The sequence below is a fragment of the Lolium rigidum genome, chromosome 3 (assembly GCF_022539505.1).
Source record: "Lolium rigidum isolate FL_2022 chromosome 3, APGP_CSIRO_Lrig_0.1, whole genome shotgun sequence".
Taxonomy (NCBI): Eukaryota; Viridiplantae; Streptophyta; class Magnoliopsida; order Poales; family Poaceae; genus Lolium; species Lolium rigidum.
This window is the reverse complement of record NC_061510.1, coordinates 382402446-382413129: the sequence shown is the minus strand read 5'-3', so window position 1 is coordinate 382413129 and position 10684 is coordinate 382402446. Positions and strand designations below refer to the sequence as shown.

Below are 10684 nucleotides of genomic sequence, written 5' to 3'. Positions count from 1 at the left end.
CATGGTGAAGCCGCGTCGCCGGAGCTGGGCGCAGCCATGGCAGGAGAGCGGTTGCGGTTTTCCGATGGATTTGTGTGGCGGCGATCACGACTCTGCGGCCGCGAGGAAGGTAAACTTGGTCAGAAGTAGACCAGCCAACCTCGACTTGGTCACAAATTAACCGGGCCGGGCTGAGCCGTGAGATGGTCGAGTGCAGCCTGGGTTACATTATCCGTTCGCTCATGGGCCTGTACCGGACCATACTCGGCTTTCTCTCATAGGTGCGTGGGTAGGACAACCTCAAAAAAAAAGGTGCGTGGGTAGGAACAAAAAAAAAAAAAAAAGCGGCCGCCGGCGAGGGAGGAGGGGAAGAAAGGTGCGGTCTTGTCTAAAAACCCCAGCGGCGGAGGAAGGAGACCACAGCTGATGCCAGCTTAAATCTTCTTCGTCATCCTCGATCGCCATTTTTTCTCCTCTGTGCAAGGGAGAATTGGAGATTCGCCCGGAGCGCAGCTATGAACGCTGCCTCATGGAGCAAGACCCTTCCCGGACTGCGGAACCACCTCTGTGCAGCGGCTTCTTTCCACTCCAGGCCTGTCTCGCCCGCAAAGTGGATGGCAAAGTGGGATTCCAAGGTCTGGCCGCCTGAGTTCTCTTCCTCTTTTTTCTCCTCATGTTCGATTTCTAGTGAATCCTCTTCTGGTTACGGAAAAGATGAGCGGTGATAAAGTTAGTTTTGTCGAATCGATTACCATGTGTGAAATGTGCTTACATGCGCACAGGAACATTTGGCATAGTTCGATGATAATTGATAGCTTTTCTTGTCTATGCAGCTGTAAAATCGTAAGCTCTAGCGGTGCTCAGCATGTCACTGCTACCGGTAGATGCTTATTCTGTAACTCTTAAACTAAGCATCTGAACACGATTCTTGAACAATAATGAACACTTAAATTCCCAAATCTGAATATTGAACCACCGACATCTTGATTGGTTATGGACGATGAACCTCCATGTTTTCAGTGTTACACATTTGGCTCGTCCTTGGACAATTAACTAGTCAATAATCTCAGATCAACGGGTTAACTTAGTGCCTAAAGAAAATGCAAGATATGGTCGTACCTAGTGACTTGATGTATCGTGGTGACTGGTGTAAATGGAAGATAGGAAGTAAGTGTGTCGAGATAATGCAAGGGACTGCAAGGAATTATACTAAGGTAGTAAGATGTATTTTACTGGAAATCTTCCTTAGGATTTTTGCGTACTCATGCAACTAAATAGAGCTCTTCGTAATATTTATGGTTTTCTGGAAACTTGATAGCAAATTAGATTTTGTAGCTAGATGCCACAGTTCGATTTGTCAAAATGAAATTGGGCGGCTTTAGCTATTTTACTGTCAGGCGTGCATTAGCTAAAGAAAATCCGCTTGATCGGAAAATTAAAATAAATTATAGGTGTTTCAACTTGATTGTGTTACAACTATTAGGTACCATTTGACACTGATTAATATAGTTCTCATGGGTATTAACTCTTCAACAGAAATATGAGAGATACGTTGTTCGTAAAAAAACGAGCAGCAGGAAAGAAGGCCCTCAAAGATTACCTTTGTATGGAAAAGCCAACACCTCATATACAGGTGAAATTTCTATTTGAGTTGTCATTTGAACTTTCTTATCCTTCCTTCTTTCCAGAAAAATCGCACTGTAGTAGCATAATTTTCCTATATAAATTTGCACTGTAGTAGCATAATTCTAGTTGATATTGAGCATGCTTGGAATTCCAGAATCTCAAATCAGCTATTTAACTTAATGCCCGTCCATGTCAACTGTTCTTTGATTGGGAACATGAGAATCGTCAATGTCATGCATACATGAGCAGTTTAACTTTAGTAACGCAGTAAAACAGTAAACAAGCAGCGATAGCAGTATTTAGGAACAAGGCCTAGGGATTAGACTTTCACTAGTGGACACTCTCAACATTGATCACATAACAGAATAGATAAATGCATACTCTACACTCTTGTTGGATGATGAACACATTGCGTAGGATTACACGAACCCTCAATGCCGGAGTTAACAAGCTCCACAATTCAATGTTCATATTTAAATAACCTTAGAGTGCAAGAAAGATCAACACGACTAAACCAAGTACTAACATAGCATGCACACTCGTCACCTTCACGCCACGTAGGAGGAATAGATCACATCAATACTATCATAATGATAATTAACTCCACAATCTACAAGAGATCATGATCATAGCATATGCCAAGTACTAACACGGATGTACACACTCGTCACCATTACACCGTGCAGGAGGAATAAACTACTTTAATAACATCACTAGAGTAGCACATAGATAAATTGTGATACAAAACACATTGCAATCATAAAGAGATATAAATAAGCACTTCACTACGCCATTCATAACAGTGAGTAAGTATTCTGTGAAATATAGCCTAAGAGACTCACACGGTGCACACACTGTCACCTTTACACACGTGGGACAAGGAGTCTCCGGAGATCACATAAGTAAAACTCACTTGACTAGCATAGTGACATCTAGATTACAAGCATCATCATATGAATCTCAATCATGTAAGGCAGCTCATGAGATTATTGTATTGAAGCACATAGGAGAGAGATGAACCACATAGCTACCGGTACAGCCCCGAGCCTCGATGGAGAACTACTCCCCCCTCATGGGAGCAAGCAGCGGTGATGAAGATGGCGGTGGAGATGGCAGCGGTGTCGATGGAGAAGCCTTCCGGGGCACTTCCCCGCTCCGGCAGGGTGCCGGAACGAGACTCCCGTCCCCCGGATCTTGGCTTCGCGATGGCGGCGGCTCCGGAAGGTTTTCCGTATCGTGGTTCTTCGTCTCGTGGGTTTCGCGACGGAGGCTTTATATAGGCGAAGAGGCGGCGCAGGAGGGTCGAAGGGGTGGCCACACCATATGGCGGCGCGGCCGGGGCCTGGGCCGCGCCGGCCTATGGTCCGGGGGCCCAGTGCCCCCTCCGGTCCTTCCCGGTGTTCCGGATGCTTCCGGTGAAAATAGGAACCCGGGTCTTGATTTCGTCCAATTCCGAGAATATTTCGTTACTAGGATTTCGAAACCAAAAACAGCAGAAAACAGGAACCGGCACTTCGGCATCTTGTTAATAGGTTAGTTCCAGTAAAATGCACGAATATGACATAAAGTGTGCATAAAACATGTAGGTATCATCAATAATATGGCATAGAACATAAGAAATTATCGATACGTCGGAGACGTATCAAGCATCCCCAAGCTTAGTTCTCGCTCGTCCCGAGCAGGTAAAACGATAACAAAGATAATTTCTGAAGTGACATGCCATCATAAACTTGATCATATTGTAAACATATGTAATGAATGCAGCGATCAAAACAATGGTAATGACATGAGTAAACAACTGAATCATAAAGCAAAGACTTTTCATGAATAGTACTTCAAGACAAGCATCAATAAGTCTTGCATAAGAGTTAACTCATAAAGCAATAAATCAAAGTAAAGGTATTGAAGCAACACAAAGGAAGATTAAGTTTCAGCGGTTGCTTTCAACTTGTAACATGTATATCTCATGGATAATTGTCAACATAGAGTAATATAACAAGTACAATATGCAAGTATGTAGGAATCAATGCACAGTTCACACAAGTGTTTGCTTCTTGAGGTGGAGAGAGATAGGTGAACTGACTCAACATAAAAGTAAAAAGAATGGTCCTTCAAAGAGGAAAGCATCGATTGTTATATTTGTGCTAGAGCTTTTATTTTGAAAACATAAAGAGAGCATAAAAGTAAAATTTTGAGAGGTGTTTGTTGTTGTCAACGAATGGTAGTGGGCACTCTAACTACCTCATCAACCAGACTTTCAAGAGCGGCTCCCATGAAGGACGTTATCTCTACCAAAGAAGGTAGATCATCCCTCTTCTCTTTTGTTTACACATGTACTTTAGTTTAGTTTTTCTTTATTTATGGATGACACTCCTCCCAACCTTTTGCTTACACAAGCCATGGCTAACCGAATCCTCGGGTGCCTTCCAACAATCACATACCATGAAGGAGTGTCTATTTGCAAAATTAAGTTGCTTACCGATGAATCGAGCAAAACATGTGAAGAGAATTATTAATGAAAGTTAATTAATCGGGGCTGGGAACCCCATTGCCAGCTCTTTTTGCAAAATTATTGGATAAGCGGATGTGCCACTAGTCCATTGTGAAAGTCTGTCAAAAGTAAATGACAAGATCGAAAGATAAAACACCACATACTTTCTCATGAGCTATAAAACATTGACACAAATAAGAGGTGATAAATTTTGAATTATTTAAAGGTAGCACTCAAGCAATTTACTTTGGAATGGCGGAGAAATACCATGTAGTAGGTAGGTATGGTGGACACAAATGGCATAGTGGTTGGCTCAAGGATTTTGGATGCATGAGAAGTATTCCCTCTCGATACAAGGTTTAGGCTAGCAAGGTTATTTGAAACAAACACAAGGATGAACCGGTGCAAGCAAAACTCACATAAAAGACATATTGTAAGCATTATAAGACTCTACACCGTCTTCCTTGTTGTTCAAAACTCAATACTAGATGTTATCTAGACTCTAGAGAAACCAAATATGCAAACCAAATTTTAACAAGCTCTATGTATTTCTTCATTAATGGGTGCCAAGCATATGATGCAAGAGCTTAAACATGAGCACAACAATTGCCAAGTATCACATTATCCAAGACATTATAGCAATTTACTACATGTATCATTTTCCAATTCCAACCATATAACAAATTAACGAAGAAGAAACTTCGCCATGAAAATTAAAAGCTAAGAACACATGTGTTCATATGAACCAGCGGAGCGTGTCTCTCTCCCACACAAGCATTTATTCAAACAAAAACAAAAACAAAATCACACAGACGCTCCAAGTAAAGTACATAAGATGTGGCCGAATAAAAATATAGTTTCAAGAGAAGGAACCTGATAATTTGTCGATGAAGAAGGGGATGCCTTGGGCATCCCCAAGCTTAGACGCTTGAGTCTTCTTAGAATATGCAGGGGTGAACCACCGGGGCATCCCCAAGCTTAGAGTTTTCACTCTCCTTGATCATAGTATATCAACCTCCTCTCTTGACCCTTGAAAACTTCCTCCACACCAAACTCGAAACAAACTCATTAGAGGGTTAGTGCATAATCAAAAACTCACATGTTCAGAGGTGACACAATCATTCTTAACACTTCTGGACATTGCTCAAAGCTACTGGAAGGTAATGGAACAAAGAAATCCATCCAACACAGCGAAAGAAGCAATGCGAAATAAAAGGCAGAATCTGTCAAAACAGAACAGTCCGTAAAGACGAATTTTAAAAGGGCACCAGACTTGCTCAAATGAAAATGCCCAAATTGAATGAAAGTTGCGTACATATCTAAGGATCACTCACGTAAATTGGCATAATTTTCTGAGTTACCTACAGAGAATTAGACCCAGATTCGTGACAGCAAAGAAATCTGGAACTGCGCAGTAATCCAAATCTAGTACTTACTTTACTATCAAAGACTTTACTTGGCACAACAAAACACAAAACTAAGATAAGGAGAGGTTGATACAGTAGTAAACAACTTCCAAGACACAAATATAAAACAAAGTACTGTAGCAAAATAACACATGGGTTATCTCCCAAGAAGTTCTTTCTTTTTAGCCATTAAGATGGGCTCAGCAGTTTTAATGATGCACTCGCAAGAGATAGTATGTGAAGCAAAAGAGAGCATCAAGAGGCAAATTCAAAACACATTTAAGTCTAACCTGCTTCCTATGCATAGGAATCTTGTAAATAAACAAGTTCATGAGGAACAAAGTAACAAGCATAGGAAGATAAAACAAGTGTAGCTTCAAAAATTTCAGCACATAGAGAGGTGTTTTAGTAACATGAAAATTTCTACAACCATATTTTCCTCTCTCATAATAACTTTCAGTAGCATCATGAGCAAACTCAACAATATAACTATCACATAAAGCATTCTTATCATGAGTCTCATGCATAAAATTATTACTCTCCACATAAGCATAATCAATTTTATTAGTAATAGTGGGAGCAAATTCAACAAAGTAGCTATCATTATTATTCTCATCGAGTGTAGGAGGCATAGTATAATCACAACAAAATTTACTCTCCATAGTAGGTGGCACCAAAAGACCACTATCATTATAATCAACAGAAATAGGAGGCAAAGTATCATCAAAGAAAATTTTCTCCTCAATGCTTGGGGGACTAAAAAGATCATGAAAACCAGCTTCCCCAAGCTTAGAACTTTCTATATCATTATCAACAATGGCGTTCAAAGCGTTCATACTAATATTACTACCAGCATGCAAATAAGATTCCATAGGTTTTTCAATTTTCGCATCAAACAATCCATGTTTTAAATCAGGAAATAGAATAAGAAGCTCATTGTTGTCCATTATGCCAAACTAGTGTAAACAAGAAACAAAAAGATGCAATTGCAGGATCTAAAGGAAATAGCTTCGAGCACAAATACAATGGCGCCAGAAAAGTACTGTTACCTGGGACCGGAGTATGAGTGCCTTTTTACCTTTCCTCCCCGGCAACGGCGCCAGAAAAGTGCTTGATGTCTACGGGAGCTTCTATTCTTGTAGACAGTGTTGGGCCTCCAAGAGCAGAGGTTTGTAGAACAGCAGCAAGTTTCCCTTAAGTGGATCACCCAAGGTTTATCGAACTCAGGGAGGAAGAGGTCAAAGATATCCCTCTCATGCAATGCCTGATGCAAATGCATGATAGGGCAAGTATGCTCAGGTACTGCCATCAGCATAATTTTAGTTGATATCGAACATATTTGGAATTCCAGAATCCCAGATCAGCAATTTAACTTAATGCCTGATGCAAAGGCAAGATAGAAATATACAAAGTGATTTGCTGTATCGCGATGCCTGATGCCTGATACCTAATGCAAATACAAGATAAGAATTAGCATGCTCAGTAACTGCATACAGCGATAACCAATACACACCCTCCAAACTAAACTAAGGCCTCCTTTGATTCACAACAATTTTGTACGAGAAGTGTAGGATTCATGTTTCTATAGAAATTTGCACTGCAGCATCGTTTGCGTGCTCATGCAACTAAATAGAGCTCTTCGTAATATTTATGGTTTTCTGGAAACTTGATAGAAAATAAGGTTTTATAGCTAGATACCACAGTTCGATTTGTCAAAATGAAATTGGGCAGCTTTAGCTGTTTTACTGTCAGGCGTGCAGTAGCTAAAGCAATTTCGATTCATCAAAAAGTAAAATAACTTTGGTGTTTCAACTTGATTGCGTGACAATTATTAGGTACGATTTGACACTGATTGATATAGTTCTCATGGCCTCATGGGTATTAACTCTTCAACAGAAATATGAGAGATGCGTTGTTCGTCAAAAACGAGCAGAAAGAAAGAAGGCCCTGAAAGATTACCTTCTATATGGAAAAGTCAACACCTCATATACAGGTGAAATTTCTATTTGAGTTTGTCATTTGAACTTTCTTATCCTTCCTTGACTGGGCTAATTAAGGGGCTCTGCAAAGATAAGAGTTTTCGAAAATACCCACCATCCATTTATTATTGCTATGGTATCTTAAGTTTGTGATGCACCTGTGTTCCCTCCAGGATGGACGTATGGGAAGCTTTGTCAATTCACATGATATTCCACGATTCAAAACCTTCAAAAAAATTACCTCAGGATCACAGTTCAACAAAGTCTCGACAAGGAGTACACCATCAAAGAAAATATATGGTTCCCTCTTAGCACAATAGATGCATATTTTGGTTTTCCTGTGATGCTGCCTTGGAAATATCAACGTGGTCATCTAGGATTTCTGAATTGTTATGTGTAGATTTTATATCACTCTAGTGGCCCCCATAGGACCTCATCAAGCTGTTTGCATGGTCTGTTATTGTTGCCTTTTCTGCATATCTTACATAGTTACATATGTGGACATGATTGGGAAATGCACTTTGGCTCATAGGAGCATATGCTCCCATTATATGAATCCACATTTCAAAGTGTTAAAAAATTCTGAACTAAATTTTTACATATACATCTAGACATTTTATGTTGGTACACAAGTTTTCAAAAACAAAAACATTTTTCTGTGGCTCCTGTAAAAAAGACAAATTTTGATGCTGTAACACGACTACATACAGGATTTTTTTTGTCTTTTTTGTACACACCACATAAAATGTTGTTTTTCCACGAAAACTTGTGAACGAACATATGATGTCATGATGTATACCAAAAAAATCATGTCAGATTTTTTTGACATTTTTAAAATTGTTTTTTTATTATTTTCTATAATGGGTGCATATGCACGCGTGTGCCAAAACGCCACCTCCGACATGATTTATTAACATGGAAACATGCGAATATATACCGGCAAACAACTGCTACAGCCTACATATCAACTACATGGATCCTGATTATATATTACATTGTGTGGTTCCTGTTTCATGCAGTGCTTTATTGAACTTTCCCAGGTTTTATAGCATTGATTTGTGCTATTGACCATACAGATCACTTCAAGTAGCTTTTATCATAATAAATGACACTTAGACGAGCATATTTATTTTTGTCGACAAGAGGGACAAGGAGAAGTTCTACAACTTTTTCTATGAGACACTTACGTAAATCCTGAAACATTTTCGAAACCATCTTTAGTGAGGATCGTGGTTTATTTGGTCTAGTATGTCATGTGAGAGTTTTCACTTTGGAGAATCATCATCTGGATTTAGATTTTAAACAGGCCGGTGCATCACGAAGACAGCGAGTTGCAAGCAACAGCGTAGACGAAAGTGACGATGTTGACGGCATCAGTGAAATAACTTGCTTTGGCTCACATGCTCACAGGGTCACCCTTTGGTTGCCACTGTGTGGTCAACTAACCCTAGATGATGTCAAAACAGCGTGAATTTCCCCTCTGTCATGGCTCCTCAAATTGCCTTTGTCTTGCCACCATTACAAAATTTTGTATCAATGCATCCCATTGGTGCTGACCTGAGTTACCTGTAGCGATGGTGCAGGTTCCGCGCGTCTGCCCTGAGGTGGCACCCTGACAAGCACCCTGGGCTCTTCACAGGTAACCAGTTCAGTTCTTGTGTGATTTAAACAACGGCGCAAACCGAACCAACTGTCAGTCTTAGATTATATTTTGTGAATCCGCAGATGCTCACAGATGATGTGATCTTTAGTTATGTTTGCAGGCCATTGCCGAGTAGAAGTTCAAGCTCTGTGTCAACGCGCCCAACTCACTTTGTACCCTCCTCAAAGCTGCCTAATCCTCCCATTTGTTCCATGGATGGTGTTCTGCAGTTTGCCAATGACTGTCAGCTGGACGTTGACCTGGAACGCGGAGATTTCGCAAGAACCGTTTCGTCTCTTGCTGGTATTGGTCACCTAGAAGCTCAGGAGGAACTGGGATCAGATCTAGAGCTTTTCCATGTATCAGTTGTTTTCTTTTCTTCAACATTCATTTGATGATAATTTTAAGCCAATATCGAATCAAGATCCGTCAACATGCAAAGGAGTCTGTTGTAACATATACCAGTACAGTTGTAAGATGTGAACCATGATTCATTCTATTTCAGTTTTTTTTTTTTTTGACAATCAATACCACATATATTCATAGTAACAAGTAGTACATGGTAGAGATACATGAACTGACTCCAACAATTACAAAATAAAGTCTAAAAGATAGTAACAAATCTTCGAGGTCTTCAATTTCTTTCTTCTTCCAGAACACAATCTTGTACTCTTCTGAAGGCAGCCAAACATAGATAAAAAACCATAGACCTGTAGATACCGACGAAAGCCATAATTTTTTGAGCCGCAATGCCAAGGCTGCGTGCACGCACGCAACCATTAAAGCAGTCATACAACATCGGCAAGAGTACCAACACCAGTATATCAGGGAATAATAACCGACTAGCTTTGTCACCGTCGATGGAGAGCTGAGAGTACGAATCACCATTGTCGAGGACGTAGCAGCCGGGACAAAAACTGCGAGAATAATCCTCCTCGCGGCAACAACGACAAAAGATCCAAAAACGATCTGGCGAAGCAAGATCTGAAGGCCCATACCTAGAAAATTGTGATTGTTCAACACCACCATTGACGTCGGGAAGAAGATCTCGTCGCCGAACGAAAGGCCGAAGATCACTTATTGCATACGATGATATCTCCATTGAGCAGAAACCAACAAGAAGACGGCTACCAAAATCCTAACATAATCTAATGAAAACAATACTTTTATTTGAAACTCCACGCATAGATCGGGTTCCCCACTCCTCCCGACGCCGGCGAAGCCGACCGGAGGAGGGGGAACCAATCTATGGAGGAGGATGAACTGGAGGCGGCTAAGATTGAGGCGGCGGCGAGCTACGCCTTGTTAGCGTCGGAACATATTCTATTTCAGTTTCTAAAGGGGAATAAAATGAACTTGTTTGAACATAAATATGATGAATTGATGGGGGATCCATGTGACCCACATAAATTTAATGAAATCTTCCTTAATTTCGAGCACTGTATATATAGTGTTAGATGTTTCTGTTGAGACGAGACAATTGTGTCTCACTGATGCGTACTCACGTCGGGGCCATGATTAGCCCAAGAGCTGATCGAAATCATGACATTTCACTGACAAT

General features: G+C 40.5%; 1 pseudogene; it reads left to right on the top strand.

Annotated features, from left to right (window-relative positions):
• Positions 1-494: 494 nt before the first annotated feature.
• Positions 495-9319, top strand: LOC124697537 (annotated as a pseudogene).
• Positions 9320-10684: the final 1365 nt, after the last annotated feature.